At 44.7% G+C, this 18,691-nt stretch overlaps 1 pseudogene; it reads left to right on the forward strand.

Annotated features, from left to right (window-relative positions):
• The first annotated feature begins 17,149 nt into the window (after positions 1-17,149).
• Positions 17,150-17,552, forward strand: LOC119823999 (annotated as a pseudogene).
• The last annotated feature ends 1,139 nt before the right edge of the window (positions 17,553-18,691 follow it).

An 18,691-nucleotide genomic window follows, 5' to 3' on the forward strand; every position in this document is an offset into this window, starting at 1 on the left:
TTGCCTTTTACATTTCTCCCCTTAGCAACTTGTTAGATTGCATTCTTTTTTTTTTTTTTTTTTGTTTTGGTTTTTCGAGACAGGGTTTCTCTGCAGCTTTAGAGCCTGTCCTGGAGCTAGCTCTTGTAGACCAGGCTGGTCTCGAACTCACAGAGATCCGCCTGCCTCTGCCTCCCGAGTGCTGGGATTAAAGGCGTGCGCCACCACCGCCCGGCTAGATTGCATTCTTAAAGCTAGCCTCCAAGTCTATTCCCTTATTTGGCCACTGACTCATTCCTGAGGCTGATCACCAAGGTCCAGCTATCAAAGTATTAAAGTTCAGCCATCAAAAACACCCTTTTGGCTACCCTAACTAACCAGTTCATTCAAAACTAACTAACTTGTCCTAATATGGGGTTTCCTTTCTTCTTTTTATAAACTACCATTTGCCTATGGAGCATGTCTGCTTACTCTCTATCCAGTGGCAGTCCTTTGTCCCTGCAGGGGTAAATACCCCTTCACCCTCTTCCTTGTTTCTTTTCCCTTCTCCCTCATTCTCTATCTTCTGTCTTTGTCTCTTCTTCCCTGCCCTTTGTCCCTCTGGAGCAAATAAAAGTCCTCTGTGCTGAGAACTCGGTCTTGGCGTGTCCTAAGCCGTTCTTCCTTTCATGAGTATTGTTGAGTGAGATAAAAGAAGTCAGCTGGACGTTCAAGTCCAGAGCTCAGGCAGGAGATCTGGTTTGCTATAACCCAGTTGTTGTTTGAAACCATGAATTGTCTTGAGGAAAGACTAAGAATGTAGTGCCAGGAACATCAAAATGAAAGGAATCGTATGGACCAGTGTGGATGTCATTCTCTTGTTTAGGATATCTGTAACATACTGAAAAGATTGGGTAGACTTGTAGCCAGATGTCCAAGGGTCTGACTTAGATTCTGGCAACTAGACACTCACATACAGCTCCCATTTTGGGGCTGAATAAGTGGAGGAGAGAGAAGACAGTAAGGGCAGGGTGAAATCTCTGGGCTGATATACACCACAATTTCAAGTCTTGATGGGTTGGAGGTAATGTCCTCACCAGCCATGTTGGACTGGGCAGAGTCAAAAGACAAAGCAGCGTTAGGCCTAGCCATGCCGCTTGGCATTTTAAGAAGTGGTCCTGGCCAGAAAAGAATTACAGATATACAATAAAGACAGATTCAGATGAAAAAGAACTCTATATGGGTCACAGTGCTTGGTAAATGTGTGTAGGCTTGGGAGAGAGAGGAAAAAGAGTATAGACAGTTAAAGTATAAAAGAGTACAGAGAGTCATATATTACCTTTTTTTTTTTTTACTTTTTTTTTTATTTGTTATGTATACAATATTCTGTCTGTAGACCAGAAGAGGGCAGCAGACCTCATTACAGATGGTTGTGAGCCACCATGTGGTTGCCAGGAATTGAACTCATGACCTTTGGAAGAGCAGGCAATGCTTTTAACCTCTGAGCCATCTCTCCAGCCCAGAGAGTCATATATTAAAGGAGTAAAGATAATAAAATAAATATTGAACTTGCAGAAAAAGGAATAGAGAAAGAAAAACTCCATTGACAAGTTAGTTCTGAGTTTAGCCTTGTCCTGGAACTCAATCTAGAGTCTATTTCTTTTCTCCCTGCCCTCATAAGCCAGCGATCCACTTGGCACTAGCTCTATCTGCATAAACCGGCTCTTAGTATTTGAAACATGACTGATATAATTAGAGAAACTAAAGTCTTTAAAAGGAGCTGAGGGGAACCCGGAGAAGCATTCACAAACCCAGAGAGACTGCTGAAACCCAGGCAAGGGAGGCTTTCCATCCATGGTCACTCATGAATCACCGCAGAGAAGGCAAGACAGACGGGGCGGAGAATAAAGATGGAGCTAGGGTGTTACAGGCCGCCTTGACGGGGCGGTGCCAAAGGTGGAGTAGAAGCAAAGCCTTACTCAGGAGGGTTGGGGGCCTCTTCCACTTGACTTGCACTTGACCGAAGAATCAGATGCCGACGACGTAATGTAGGAGGCACAATAAGATGGTTCTGCTGCTTTTTAGTGTTCCTGACACGCATCGTGACAGTCTAATCCGAATGTAGGAATTCGATAGGTTGAAAACAGCTCTCCTTCTAGCTACACCACTTGTGAGTTTACATCTGTGAAACAGGAAGAAGGAGACAGATGCCTAGGATGTGGGTGCGGGAGAACAATTCTATATCTGTCAATTACGTTTTAAATAAATGCTGATTGGTCGGCAGCTAGATGGGAAGTATAGGCGGGAAAAGCAGACAGGAAGTAGAGGCAGGGCCATAAGAACAGGAGTTTGTATTTGGCCCAGCCAGACTTTCATCTTGATGTTGGTGACAGCTGAGGACCTTGGGCAAGTTGCACACGGGAAGCTTTCTTCTCTGGACAGCAGCTGCGATCATTTTTTCCTTACCGAATGGCTGTGATGTTTCACGGCAGTGTGTGAGGCGGACAGCACGGAGACCAGCCCGTAAAAAGTGCTCAGTGAGTTTTGTAAGTGGTTCAGAACATCTTGGGGACATCCTCCCCATTACTGCTTTCTTCACAGGGACTCTGGCCAAATGGGAGGATGCTCAGGAAAGCCAACTGCAAAGCCTATTATTAGGATGAAAACACGCCATGGGGTAGGCCACACCTTAAATGAGAAATTTCCCGAGCACCTTAGTGATTGGGCATTGCTATGGAGTTGGTACAGAGGTCAAGGGTCAGCAGGAAGAAGGGGGAGAAGAAGATAAATTAAAAAATTTTATGCTGTTTTTTTCTCTTGCCACAATAGGAGACGCTGCCTTCAGAGACAGGTGTTTAATCTAACCCTGTTGAGGAAGGAAGAGGCTGTCTGTTGTGGTGGGGCTGGATAAGATATCGGAGAGTTGAGGGAACAGATGGTTTATTGCTTCAAACGAAGTAAAAGACTCATTTATCAAAATCTCCAGTGTGTCTGCTTTTGATCACAAACTCCCCTCTTCTAGCCTGTGGAGCTTTGAATGTTTGCAGGAAACATGGACACAGTCTGTGCTAATCAATAAACCAAAATAGTTAATTTGGGAAGCAACTGCCTGCCTCTTCCCTTGCCTAGCTCAGGCCTGCCTTTGGCCCCTAATTGCCACACAGGTAGAATTAATCTCCGGTTTCTTCAGCTCTTCCCCTTTCTATTTATCCCTTCAGGAACACGGGGATCACAGTACCTGCGGGGATCACAGTACCTGCGGAGAGCCAAAGAAGGTACCCTGCAGGAGTTCCCCACCCCACCCCATCCCCTCCCTTTACTGTGTCTTTGTTCCTGTTACAGACTATCCCCCAAGGGGAGTTTCTCCCCACTGCAGGTTATCCAATCCTTTCAATTAGTGTTCTAATCAGCACCTTTCCATATTCCTCGGTACCTCATTCTAAGACGTGAGTATTTAAAGCCTGCCTGAGTTGAATTCAGGCCGCCTTCCTCAGTTGGTGGTTCTCCTAGCAGGCTTGGTATGTGGATGCAGGGATACGCAGAGGGTAGGCAGAGAGGGGTGTGTGAGCAGAAGCAGTTTGGCCCGCTCTGCCACCTGATGGAGTCTTGTTGGCTGAGTCAGTCTCAGAGGGACAGTCTTGGTGCTGGCCCAGGGGAGACTTAATAAATCTTCTGACCTCAAAAGTTATAATTTCCCTTGACAGGCCTACTATTACAAATCCTCTCCCCAACTGTCACAGCCCAAGCTCAGGTATTTTGATGAAGGAGGATGTACATTCCTACCATAGAAAATGACAGGAGTAATTGGCTTGCCGTGGCATTCTGCAGAATGGATGACATGGACCCATTGTATTGACTTATTCCCACAAAACCCTGCAAGCCACCAAATTATACTGATATTGTGGCTGCCTTTTGCATAGGTTGAACTCAGGTGTGTGTGTACACATGTATTTATGTTTATATGTATATTTGTGTACATGTGTGAACAGTTGTCAATGCACCCATGGCTGTGGTGGTCTAGAACTGACATTGGGTCTTCCTCAATGGCTCTCTACCTGAGGTACTGAGGTAATGTCTCTCTCTGAACCTGGAGCTCGCCACTGCGGCTCATCTGGCTGGTTAGCTTGCTCTAGCTAGTTTGCTCCAGGATTGCGTCTCTGCTGCCAGCACAGGAATTATAGGGGCTCTGAGTACATTCAGCTCTTGGGTGGGTAGTGGTGATCTGAATTCTGGTCTCTAACTTGCCTGGTAATTGCTGTACCTATGGAGCTATCCCTCCAGCTGCTGTGCTCAGATGTAGAGATTGTTTGTATACAATTTAACTCAATGAGTGTATGCATTCATTCTGTATCTATCCTATGCCCAACACTGTAGACATGAAGCATGAATTAAAATATTGAGTCTGACCGGGCGGTGATAGCCCACATCTTTAAACCCAGCACACTAGAGACAGAGGCAGGTGGGTCTCTGTGAGTCTGAGGCCATCCTGGTTTACAAAGCAAGTTTCAGGACAACCAGGGCTACACACAGAGAATCCCTGTCTTGGGGAAAAACCCTGGAGTCTGCTTTGAACAGAGTTGTAGTAAGAAGAACTTTTTCATTTGTTTTGGCAATGAAGACTCAGACAAAGTGCTGTTAGCTCTTCTCCCCTCTGCTCTGGACTCTCCCAAGACCGTAGGTCATATTTGTTTGGGGGAGAGAAAAGCTGTTTCCTAAGACTTCTCCTTTCCTTAGAAGGTCCTTACCTCATCGTCATTATCATTTTTCTCATTATCAAGTTCAAACTTAGCTGGTTCTATAGTTCTTTATCTCCCATTCCTGTGTGGATACTGCTTTTTCGTCCTGCATTCATGCACTTAGTCTTCACCTGACTTAACAAATACTCTGTGACAGGATCTCCAGGGCAAGCCTAAGAGCATGCAGTTCCTTCTTGGTCTTTGACTCCGAGGAGTTGGCTTTGTGATTGAAGTAACAAGCTTAAGCAGGTGCTACTTCCTTCTCCCCACCATCAACTGTCCTGGAAGAGTGGCTCTCTGTTCATGTCTCCATGCCTCTCATCCCTCAGAGCTGTTCTGAAACAGCCCTCCCAGAAGTCAGTGGTCGCTTCCCCGCTGCCAAAATGTCAAGCCCCCTGGCCCCTCATCCCTTTCACTGCATTTCATACCTCAGTCAACCCTTGCCATTCATGGCGACTGATGCTGGTTCCTGCTTCCTGTTTCTGTTGTACCACTCACTAGCTAAGTGGCCTTGGTGAGTCACACAACCTCTGACACACAGTTTACCTTGACACTCTGTCAACTAGGGTGAAAATGTCTGTAGACCAGGCTTATGATGCGGGTGAAATGTGCAGATAATTCCTGAGCTATGAGAGGAGCTAAGCAAATATTAGTCATCTTACTATGACTAACATGATGCAATCCTAGTTTCCTGCTTGTTTCTCAAACAACTTAGGCTGGAATTTCATTGCTGGTTGTTTGTCTTCCAGGCCCTTTGAATTGTTGGCTTAAAGAAAATCTGATTTGAGCTGTGCAGTCATGGCAGAGGCAGAGGCAGGTGGATCTCTGAGTTCGAAGCCAGCCTGGTCTACAGATCAAGTTCCAGGACAACTAGGATACACAGCCTTGGAGAAAAAAAATCAAAAAAACAAAAAGGGAAATTCTCTCTGTCTCTGTCTCTCTCTCTCTCTTTCTCTCTCTCCCTCTCTCTCTCTCTTTCTCTCTCTCTCTTCCTATCTCTGTCTCTCTATCTATCTATCTATCTATCTATCTATCTATCTATCTATCTATCTATCTTAGTGTCACTCAGGATCCCCTCCAAAATCTATGGGAAACTGAGAATTTCCTCTTTTTGGAAGCTGCTCTTTGCCACCATCCACTCCATCCTTCATCGCCAGTCTCAGCTGGTTCTACAGAGCAGAGCTGAGATCTGACCAATGCCTGACCAACCCCAGGCTTCCATTTTTCTAGACAAATAGTAATTGGTGCCAGAACGGGCATGGGAGAGACCCCTACCGAGACGTCTGGAAGTAAAGGAAGCATTGTCTTTTTGTTTGTATGTGCTAAGATAAAAGAAGTCGCTTGGCCACCTGGTTACCCTAAACCCATACAACTCATGAATGGAGCTAAATGGAGGATGTGGAACCAGGGGTGTTAAAAGAACTTACGGCATTTGGTGACATCCTTTGAGTCCCTCTACTCAGCCATATGCGTTCTGGCATTTAGCAGCAAAGATGGTTTAACTGAAGTGGAAATACGCACTCTCTTGTCTATGCAGCAGGTGTTTATTGAGCATCTACTGTATGCTGAAGACATAGGGGCTGGAATGGTGGGCAGGCCAATTCCCTGCCTTGGAAAAGTGGATGATTTAGTAAGAGAAAAATAAGAAATGTCAATACAGTATTGTTAAAACTACAGAAAGGAACTACAGTGCTCTGCAAGCAGAGAGGACATTTGAAGAAGGCTGTGTGTGTGTGTGTGTGTGTGTGTATTTGTGTGTGAGCATATGCATGAGTGTATGTGTTCTATATGAAACCCAAAGCTACGTAGCCAGGGAAAGATGAGAAGAGGGATGGAGAGCATTTCGGTTTTTTTTTCTTTTTCTTTTAATTAAAAATTTCCACCTCTTCCTACTTCCCTCCCCTCCCCCCCTCCCTCTCCCCCCTCCCTCTCCAGTCCAAAGAGCAGTCAGGGTTCCTTACCCTATGGGAAGTCCAAGGTTCTCCTCCCTCCCCCCAGGTCCAGGAAGGTGAGCATCCAAACAGACTAGGCTCCCACAAAGCCCGTCCATGCAGTAGAATCAAAACTCAGTGCCATTGTCCTTGGCTTCTCAGCCCTCATTGTCTGCCATGTTCAGAGAGTCCGGTTTGATTCCAGGCTTTTTCAGTCCCAGTCGAGCTGGCCTTGGTGAGCTCCCATTAGATCAGCCCCACTGTCTCAGGGGGTGGGCGCACCCCTCACAGTCCTGACTTCCTTGCTCATGTTCTGCCTCCTTCTGCTCCTCATTTGGACCTTGGGAGCTCAGTCCAGTGCTCCAATGTGGGTCTCTGTCTCTATCTCCATCCATCACCAGATGAAGGTTCTATGGTGATGTGCAAGATATTCATCAGTATGGCTATAGGATAAGGCCAGTTCAGGCACCCTCTCCTCTTCTGCCCAAGGAACAAACAGGGGACATCTCCTTGGATACCTGGGAACCCCTCTAGAGTCAAGTCTCTTGCCAACCCTAAAATGGCTCCCTTAATTAAGATATCTACTTCCCTGCTCCCATATCCACCCCTCCTCCATCCCAACCATCCCATTCCCCCAAGCTCTCCCCATCCTCCCCTCTCCCTTCTCCCCTTATCCCCACCCCACCCCCACCCCAGTGCTCCCAACCCCTGCCCAGCAATCTTGTCCACTTCCAATATCCAGGAGGATAACTATATGTTTGGAGAGCATTTTTTGCAGTAGAAAAACGGTGAGTGAAGAATTGATGAAAACAGGAGTTGGGGCAACTGGGGAGGCTGCTCCCTCCTGTGACAGAGTGCTAGGAAGGTTCCTCAAGACTATAGTGGCAAGCAAAAGTTCAACCAGGAAAGGACTTGCCAATGTGAGGGGTTTTCATGGCAATTTGAAAGACTTTCAAAATAGAGGCTCAGGTAGAGGTCACCTACTCCTGTGCTAATAAATGTGCAACCCACTCTGGTACGTGCTGTTTCTAGACAGATGTCATACTGACACAGAAAGTTGTACCTTAGCCTTCTGTTCCAAACTCCAAGGAGATGACTCCATGTGGATACCACAGATCTTAGAAGAAACTCCCCCTTCCTTCCTCCTCCCTCGCTCTGCCAGAGCTCCCAGATTCGGTAGCAGGATTGTCATCTTCCCAGTCACTGGCTTCAAAGCCCTGACTCATCTTCATTTCTTCCCTTCCTGCGTGATCCTCAGTTGTTTCCAAGTCACAGAAATTCTATTTCTGAGGTGTCTCCCACTTCTGTTTGAACCGAAGAGCTATTTTTTAACCCCCCACCCCCAGAAAGGTTCAGCATTTCCCTTCTTCTTCTATCTGAACTGGCTGTATGAACCACACCTGACTAAATGCACCTCCTTGCAGGATTCTTAGGTTCCTCATTCCCATGCCTCTGTACGATCTTTCTCCATAAGCAGATGGAGAAGCTATCCAGTAAATGGCCACATGTCCAATGATGGACTGCAGTTCCCATAATTCCATCATCTGAATAAGATGCGTCTTGCTGGGAGATTTGCTCTAGACAGAGTCTAGAGAACTGGCTCTCAACCTGTGGTTACCACCTGTTTGTGTGTATGTAGGGTCACATATCAGATGTCCTGCATATCAGATACTTACATTACAATTCATAACAGTAGCAAACTTACAAAATTACACACAAAAAAAATTTGTGCTGGGGGAGGGGTCACCACAAGATGAAGGGCTGTATTATAGGGCCACAGCATTAGAAAGGTTGAGAACCACTGCCCTAGAGCTATCTCTGAATGTTTGACGATATAAGTAGGCATGCCAGGAAGACCTGCTGGCAAGGAATCGTGGGTAGTCTCTGGCGTTGAAGACAGCCTCCAGCTAATAACCAGTCTCAAGCCAAAGACTCAGTCCTACAACTTTGAGAAAATAAATTCTGCTAGCAACCTTAGAAGCAGACTTGGTTCCTGCTGAGCCTCCAGATGGAAAACAGTATTGGCCAACTTGATTATAGCCTTGCAGAGAAGCCAGTGCAAGTGTGTCTATACTCATGGTTTTCTGAAACTATGATAGAAACACCAAGGCAGCTTTTTCTGTGCAGCTGTATTGCATTGCCCTCTTTACACCATGGGGCAGAGTTTAACTGCATGTGTGCTGACCACTTCCCCCTATGCCCTGTTAGAACACTCGCTGTGTTTCAGATAAGACCAGACCCTCTGTAGCTATGTGTTCAACATCTACAGACTCAACCAACCACAGATTGAGAAAATAACCTCCAAGCCCCAAGTCCCCGGAAAGTTTCAAAAGAAGAATTTGAATTTGCTACATACGGAACACTAGACCCGTGTACCGCATGCGTGAAGTGACATAGTGACATCACCTTCTGTAGCCGCTTGTCGTTTCACACGTCCTCTTTCCTTCCCTCCAGCACTTACTATGTGTCTGGCTTACTATTCCTGTACTGTCTAGTTACACCTAGGATGACTGGCGGTACTGAACACGTACAGATGTCCATTTTTTAGCTATCCCCAAACAACGTAGTTGTTCTATAGTTTGGTTTCCATTGTTGTGATAGACACCAAGAGCAAAGTGACTTGCTGAACAAAAAGCCCTTAATTCAGCTCACACTTCCACATCATAGTTTATCACCGATGGAAGTCAGAGCGAGATTTCAAGCAGAAACGTAACCACAAAAACTGAGTTAGAGACTGTGGAGAAAGGCTGCTTTCTTGCTGTTCAGCTGGCTTCCTTATACAACCCGGATCCATTAGCCCAGAAGTGGCACCATCCACAATGATCTTTCGCCTCCTCCATCAATAAGCAATCAAGGAAATGCCTATAAACTCATCTGATGGAGGCGATTCTTCGGTTGAGATGCCCTCTTCCCAGGTGTGTCAAGTCAATCACAAAGTGTGGCCATCACTGAACTGAATATGCATAGATTTCCATTTTGTAGTTACTACCCAGACAATCCAATATAACAAATAACATTTTATAGCATTAATATGGGGTTAGGAATTTAAGTAATCTAGATGTGATATAATATATTCAGGAAGATACTGGCTATGTTTTCCTTTAAAACACTATAATAACATTGTTATTTTCTATAAGGAAACTAACTACCTGTTGATTTTTGGTATCCATGATTTAGGGAAGATGGGGAAAATCCTTAGACCAATCCTCCTTGATACTGTGGGGCAATGACATTGGGTATTAATGTGCTTCATGGGCTTCAACTTCTTTACCCTTAGTAGTAAAGCTTTGTGACTGATCTTTCTTTGGAAGTTTAGCACCCAAATAATGACTTCTCATTAAGTATGAAAGCTTGGCCAACTAGCTCTTGTAACTTAAATTAACACATTTATATTAACCTACCTTATGCCATGTAGCTCAGTACTTTTCCTTAGTACTATGTATCTCACTTCCTCCATGTCTGGCTAGTGAATCTCTACCTCTCCGATTCCTTCCCAGAGTTCCTATCTCTATCTGGAAGTCCCGCCTATCCTTCTCCTGCTTAGCTATTGGCTATTCAGATCTGTATTAAACCAATCAAAAGTTGCCTTGGCAAAGACATATCTTCACAGTGTACAAAAAGATCATCCCACAACAAAGGTTGGTTGTGCCAAGCCAATCTCATCGATACATCAGCTTCAACTCTACCAGTAATGTTTTGCATTCAAGGCAGGGGATACCCACGGAGGTCCCTCACTTGCCATGAGACCTGCCAGAGTCACTCATGCCATAAATCATAACAGCCATGATTGTCTCTGTCACTAAGGACATATTTTCAAAGCCATAGTCAGCAGACCTTTACTTAAGTTGCACGGGCTACAACTTGCTTCATTGTTTCAACTTTGGATAGTATCTTCCAAATGTGATCTGTAAGCAGATGACCCACTGGGTTTATATGGTCCCTATGAAAAGGGTGATCCCAAGTAAACGTGGATACTGCCAACAGCGGAGGAAACAGCAAACAGTCTACTCTGAGTGACATCTCATCCTCTAGGCAGCAGGGGTAAGAAACTCTGTCTATTCCTTTCCCATCAGCCAGGAATAAGATTGACATCACAATTAAGTGCAGGAGTGAGAACTCGTGAAAGAAAAGGAGCCAGGCAGATATGTACCTCATGAGGACATTAATTGAATTTTGCTAAATTAAAGTATGATTATATAGTCATTATGCACAAGATTTTAATGGATTTTTAAATGCTCTTATCCCAGAAGCATTCTGGGAAGTAAACAAAAAAATTAATTACATTTTCCCCCAAGAAGTATACAGCTTGTGAGGAAAAGTAGTCATCTGGCTAAAATTATGTTAATGACAAATGAAGATTATTTAATGAAATGTAGCCATAGGTTTCAGAACAAAGAAGTAAGTCGGTGGTATATTTAAGCACAGTACATTAAAAGTCATGACTCAGATGATGTCAGAATAGACAGTTCTTGCCTTGGCAAGACTGGACTTATCTTGCTTGGACTTTAGACTGATCTACTAATACTCTGACTGGGTGAGCATGGGGAGTATCTCCATATCATGGGCCTACTTCCCCTGGATTACTCAAGCATCAACCTAGACAGTAGGCATGTGCTATTCCTGGCAGAATACATGCTACCAGCAGCCTGGTTGGGACTCAGCCAAAAAAAAGAAACATCTTACAACCTTTGACACAGGATGCTCTCAATCAGTCAAGTTGTCTACATTACCCTGCTCTCTTTGCCAAGTTTTGAGTAGAAGAAAGGACAAAGAAAGGGGTGCCAGAAACTGTCATGAAATGAAAAGACAGGAGCTGGGAAGGCCATCACAAGGTGTAGTCACCGTGTGATGGATGAGGCTCAGGAAGCTTGAGAGAAGCAGAGCAAAGAGCTTGCTACCCTCCCAGTGGGTTCAAGCACGTTGAATATTTTATTAGTTAATAATTACCGAGTTAAACCACAGTACCACACTATGCTTCCAATCTCTGCTTGTCAGCCCGCCAAAGGCTTCCAGCTACTCAGCGAGGATTGATCCAATGTGATCATACACTTTGTTATGCTCTCCTCACCGGTCAAGATAAGTAGTGCAAATAGTCAAAGCACCAAATTAAGTTTCTTTTGTGATTCCATATTTGCACGATTCAGGTGTGTGAGTTGGAGGAAAATCCTTGAAGGTAATGAAGGGGATCAAAGTGACGGAGGCGATGAAGGAGATGACAGAACGGCCACTGTGGCCAAGGAAACCCTCGTCTCCACTCCAGCGCAGTTGTGGCACCAGAGAAATTCTTTATCTTCCGAGCCTCAGCTTCTTCCCTGTCAAATAATGATGGGATTTCAAATGTCTCTTAGAATCTACTTTTAAAAAATATTTATGTCATATTAAAAACATTCTGGAGCCGGGCAGTGGTGGTGCACACCTTTAGTCCCAGCACTTGGGAGTCAGAGGCACACGGATCTCTGAGTTTGAGGTCAGTCTGGTCTACAGAGTGAGTTCCAGGACAGTCAGACATACATAGAGAAATCCTGTCTTTAAAAACCAAAACAAAATAAACCAAAAAAAAAAATCTGTATGTTAAGAAGGTAGTTCATTCGATAAAATATTTCACTTTTAATCACAAGGACCCAAATTCAATCCCCAGAAACCACATAAAGAAAAGATGGTCCCAGCACTCGGGAGGCAGAGGCAGACGGTTCTCTGTGAGTTCGAGGCCAGCCTGGTCTACAAGAGCTAGTTCCAGGACAGGCTCCAAAGCCACAGAGAAACCCTGTCTCAAAAAACCAAAAAAAAAAAAAAAAAAAAAGAAAGAAAAGAAAAGATGGGTGTTGGTATCATTTTGTGATCTCAGAGCTGGCGAGGCGAAGACAGGCAGATTCCTGAGGCTCACTGGGTAGCCAGTCTAGCCTAATGGCTGAGTTTCATGACAATAAGAGACTCTGTCACAAAAAAGGCATATGGTACCTGAGAAACAACATTCAAGGTTGTCCTGCAGCCTACACACACACACACACACACCCTATATACACACAAATACTTGAGCAATACATTAACAGAACATTTTTTAAAATAAAATTCTGAATGTTTTTAGGTCTTGTGGTATCTGAAATTCATCTGAAATCCCAGCAGTTGGGAGGCAGAGGCAAAGTGGATCTCTGTGAGTTCGAGGACAGCCTGGTCTACAAAATGAGTTCCAGGGCAGCCAGGGCTGTTACACAGAGAAAGCCTGTTTCTAAAAACAAACAAACAAAAGCCTTATATACCCCACTATGGCAATTTCTTTTTGTTTATTTTCTTTGCCCCTGGATTTTAGTCATTGCCCAGGGAAGAAGGTGGGCAGTGCCCTAGTCCTTGGACAATGAGGAGCCTTTACTGAGACTGATACCAAAAGTTTGCAGAAGGAAACTTTTTTATTTTTCATTCTACCCAACTCCAATTCTACCCAGGTTGCATTCTAAAAGATTTTGCAGGGAAAACTTTCAGATTTGGGACTAGAGGAAAAAAGTCACATGATTTCAATCCAGGGTAGAAAACGGAGAAGTGTCTCTCTGGGCTTTGTCCCACAGCACCTCTGCCTCCATCAGTGCTTTGACAGCTGTGGGAAATCACTCAGCTCCCTATAGCTTATGTTGTTCAGTCATCCGTCATTTCAGTGCAGCTGAGAAACAAAGGCATGACCCACCCTTGACCTCTCTGCTGGATGCTGTGGGCCAGAATCTTCTGAAAGGACGGTGTGTTCTGTCCATGACTTCTTAGTTGCAACCTATCTCGATGAAAATGGCTGTTTGGGACAAGTTCAGCAACAATTGCATTATTCATACTTGATTCTGGCTGGGCTTCAGAGTTTTAATCATCTAAATAGAAAAAAATCAATTCAACAATGACCAGTTTGATTCAGCACATGTTTACTGAGTCTGTTTTAGCTACAGAGGGGTAAGGCAGAAGCGAAAAAATGGCCTGCCTGTGTGGCCATCTGGAAGGCCTCTGAGAATAGATGCTACCTAGGCTGTACCCGAGTCCAGACATAAGGACAGGAGCAGATGAATTGGGATCTTTTGAGGTGTCGTATTTGTGTGCCCCAGAGATATAGACATTGGCTAAGTTGTGGGCTTGGTCAAAGATGACATTTTGGTAAGTGAAACAACATATTGAAATGACCTCTCTTCTTGACTCCCACTTGTCATTTAATATTTCTCTTTTTGCTTCTTTGGCTTCTCCACTGGGCTCCAAGCTTCTATTGTGGTGCTGAACAATTGTCTATATTCTGTCAATTATGTTTTTTTTAATTTATTTATTATGTATACAACATTCTGCCTCCATGTGTGCCCACATGCCAGAAGAGGGCACCAGATCTCATTACAGATGGTTGTGAGCCACCATGTGGTTGCTGGGAATTGAACTCATGACCTCTGAAAGAGCAGCCAGTGCTCTTAACCACTGAGCCCCCTGTCAATTATGTTTTAAATAAATGCTCATTGGCCAGTAGCCAGGCAGGAAATATAGGCAGGACAACCAGACAGGAAGTAGAGGTGGGTCAATGAGAACAGGAGAATTCTGGGAAGGAGGAAGCCCATTCCTCCCCAGTCCTGTCCAGACATCAAAGAAGCAAGATGTAACTACACTGCTGAAAAAGGTACTGAGCCATGTGGCTAACACAGATAAGAATAATGGGCTAATGTAAGTTATAAGAGTTAATAAGAAGCCTGAGCTAATGGGCCAATCAGTTTATGATTAAGGTAGACCTCTGTGTGATTTCTTTTGGGGCTAAATGACTGTGGGACCTGGTGAGGGGACAGAAACTAGGCAGGACAGAAACCCAGACAACAAATGACCCCCAACACTATTATAGGTGAAGAGGGCCAGTATCTTAAAGGCTGTTGGCTGAAAGAGTTCATACAACATTCTATAGACCAATATATATGGTTCTTACTGTCCTACCAGAGCACATACCATGTGCTCAGAAAACATTTGTTGAGAAAATAAACCAGACAGTGCTGATGCTTTAGCACATTGGGAATCCACTGGTCCAGGAGTCCATGGCCATTTACTCCAGAACTCTTAGACGTTAGGATGATCAAGAAATGGACTAAGAGAAGAATGTATGCCTCAGGAAGGGGGAAGATGGGATCAGCAGAAGAGGAGAGGCAGAGATAGGAGAGACAGAGAAACAGCGCGTGTGCACGTGCGGGAATGGGCAGAGCTTGTCTCTTAAAGGAGGTGTGACACATGCGCCCAGACTACATAGTGATGCACTGACTACTAGACTGGCCAGGGTACTGCCTGAGTGCATCCTGCCAGGTGACGGGGAAGGCAAGCATATTGCCTGAATCCTGACAGTTAGGATGACTGAGGACTTCCTTAACTGGAGCCAGTCCATGAGGTGGGGTGCTGTAGGCTTTACAAATGACATAGACCACATAACCCAGAGAAATGTGCAGCCTGTCCTTCTATGGTAGGGTGGTTGTTTGGTTTTCTGTTTGGTTTTTGTCAACTTGACATAAACTAGAGTCATCCGAGAAGAGAGAGCCACAATTCCACAATTGAGAAAATACCCCCTCAGATTGATCATTGGGCAAGCTTGTGGAGCATTTTCCTGCTTGATTATTGATATGGAAGGGACCAACCCACTGTTGGTACTATCACTGGGCAGGTGGTCCTGAGCTGCATAAGTGAGCAAAGCGAGTAAGACAGGTGGAGCAAACTAATAAGCAGCTTTCCTCCATGGTCTCTACCTCAGTTCCTTCCTCCATGCTCCTGCCTTGAGTTCTCATCTTGACTGCCCATAATGCTGGACTGCAGTTGTAAGCTGAAATAAACCCTTTCGAGGTTGGTTTTGGTCAGTGTTTCATCACAGAAACAAAAGAGTAAAGGATACACATGGGTTAGTAAAAGCAGGGAAGATGATATAAGCTTTAAGTGTGTGTGTGTGTGCGTGTGTGTGTGTGTGCGCGCACGCATGCGCTTTGCAAAAAGGAACAATAAAAGAGGAAAGGAAGAGGGCAAGAAAGTTGGATACTTATACTGACATTTCTAGAACTCAGTTTCCTTGTTTATAATTGTAAATGTTTTTGAAACTATCCTTAATAAATACATAAGTGAATGACTGCTGCTCTTTGATGTGAGCCAAAGTATGGCTCTAATGCTCTATAATTAGCCATGTGTTATTACAGTACAAAACGACAATGAGCTAATTACAGGTAATTGCGGTGGTGCTGCAGAGTGCTTTGTGAGCACCCTGTGCTTATGAGACCGTAACAGTGACAAGTAAGAACCTTTATCTTCTCTCAAACTAGCTGTTAGGAGAGGCAATCTGCTAAAGGCAACCACAAACCGTCTGCCATGTTATCAGCCGCAGGGCGGGAGTGGGCAACAAGAGGTGCTCAGACTTCGATGAACCTGAGGGACACAGTCCCTTCTCTTAGTCACTAATGGGCACAACCAGCTCTAGCAGACATGAGCAGTCTCCTTTCTTCCCACATTCTTCCTTAAGTGCACATGCAATATCTCTTGCCCCCTCTACTGAATCAAGGCTACAAGGGAATTGTGCAGCCTTCTGCAGTTTTACTGAGAATCCATGCAGCAAGCCACAGCAGGATGGGGTCTCTCCTCATCTCTAGACAGATCTGATTATGCCTGCTTTCCCCTGTGTTCCTGATAAAGGACAACAAATTGCTGAGTTCAGAAGGGAAGCACCTTACCGGGCTTCCCTGGGGACATTTATTCTGGGAATGGAGAGACACAATGTTAGTACTCAATATGCGACCTTCTATTAGTAATTCTTTTGTATATCCAGAAGCTATTCTTTGAAAACCACCTTGGTGCTAGGAACGTTCTCCTAGGACATAAGCTAAAGAGATAAACGAAATGCAACCCATCCCTTCCACCTAGGGGAGAAGACGTATTTAGATAGATTTTCACAAGGTCATGTTACAAGCACCATCGGAGCCGGGCAGTGGTGGCGCACCCCTTTAATCCCAGTACTTGGGAGGCAGAAGCCTGTGGATCTCTGTAAGACTGAGGCCAGCCTGGCCTACAAGAGCTGGTTCCAGGACAGGTGCCAAAGCTACAGAGAGACCCTGTCTCGAAAAACCACCCCCCTCCTAAAAAAAAGCATCATTGGAGAGGAACACTGAATCTTAAAAGAACATAGGCCACGGCACCTAGTTCTCTAATCTCCCAGCTTTGCAGCATTAGGAGAGGCATCAAGACGAGTCATGAAGGAGGTAGCTAAGTTCCTGGTAAGGTGGAGAGAGGGCCTGTGTGGCTGAGGAGACTGGGGGCGTGAAAAGGAGAGACACATAGCATGTTAGCATGATGGTGGCCAGGATGTTGGGACACACCTTAATCACTTTCTCAGTGTGGAAGGAGAACACTGTGCCATCACAGCCTAAGAGTTTCACTGTCAATCACTTAGTCACACACAAGGGACACATGAGAGTAAGCACAGTCCTTTGCTTTGGCCTCTAGTGCTCTGTAAGATCCTCCCTCAGTAGATTAAGTGTTTAAGAAAACCTTTGGCAACCGCAAGCCTAAGAGATGCCGCCGAAGGGGAAAAGTGGCTCTGGAAAAGGGGGGAAAGGAGGTACCGCTTCTGGGAGTGAGAGTGCTGACAAGAAAGCTCAGGGCCCTAAAGGTGGTGGCAAATGCAGTAAAGGTCAGACATATTTTATGTGAAAAACATGGCAAAATCATGGAAGCCATGGAAAAGCTAAAGTCTGGAATGAGATTCAATGAAGTGGCCGCACAGTACAGTGAAGATAAAGCCAGGCAAGGGGGTGACCTGGGTTGGATGACCAGAGGGTCCATGGTAGGACCGTTTCAAGAAGCAGCATTTGCCTTGCCTGTAAGTGGGATGGATAAGCCTGTGTATACAGACCCACGGGTTAAGACAAAATTTGGATATCATATTATTATGGTTGAAGGAAGAAAATAAAAGCACATGAAAGACTGAATAAATGTTTTTTTGTGGTATTATGAAAAAAAAAAGAAAACCTTTGTTCTCTATCCCTTGCCTGCCACCAGTTTCTATAACCACCCAATACTTCGAGTCAGTTTTCACAGCATTTTGTACCATTTTTCTCCTTTGAGCTTCCTCTGCCTTCTCAGGGCTTCCCCACTTCTCTGATGTTTTTCAATTTCTGTAACTTCCAGGTCTGCCGGTATCTCGCCTCTCACCACAGTCTGAAATAGGTGGTCTGTTTGTCCACTTTTGCTAAGAGACCGTGGGACAAAGCCTATAAACTGACTTCAGGGGAAATATCTGAAAGATATCATCAGGCCTTTCATGATGTCTCCTTTTAACACCTGCTAACAAGGTGTTTAGATTATCACAACAGAAGAAAGTCTGAGCTAGCGAGATTGCTCAGTAGGTAAGGGCACTTGCTGTCAGGCCTGACTCTGTGATTTTGATCTTCAGAATACACATGGTAAAAGGAGAGAAAACTCAACTGACATGCACACGTATCACACATATGCTATGGCGCTCATGGGAGCCAGAACACACACACACACACATGCACACACATACACGCACACACATACATGCACACACACACACACAAACACACGCACACACACCCCAAAAATAATTTTTAAAAAAAATTTGAAAGACAATTTGTCAAATTTCTTTTTTCTTTTTTTTTTTTGTTTTTTTTTGTTTTTTGGAGACATGGTTTCCCTGTAGTTTCTAGAGCTTGTCCTGGAACTAGCTCTTGTAGACCAGGCTGGCCTCAAACCCAGAGATCCGCCTGCCTCTGCCTCCCCAGTGCTGGGAGGCAGATTTGACCCGGCCAATTTGTCAAATTTCAATGGAACCTAGACCACACAATGATTTTTCCATTGAGTTGGGGAAGAAAGGCAAACCCCCTTTGTCATTAGGCCCTGTTTGGCTTCTGTTCTGAAGGGGAACATGTTATAGTCATCAGGTTCTGGGCGGCTTGCTTTAAGAGATGAAAGCTGATAATAAGGGAACTCAATTGGAGGTGAGTATTTTATTGCATTTATTTAATTGTGTGTGGGGGTGTGCATGTGTATGTATGCACACTGGCACGCTTGTATTTGTGTGGGCGCTCA

Source organism: Arvicola amphibius, chromosome 9 (assembly GCF_903992535.2).
Source record: "Arvicola amphibius chromosome 9, mArvAmp1.2, whole genome shotgun sequence".
Classification (NCBI taxonomy): domain Eukaryota; kingdom Metazoa; phylum Chordata; class Mammalia; order Rodentia; family Cricetidae; genus Arvicola; species Arvicola amphibius.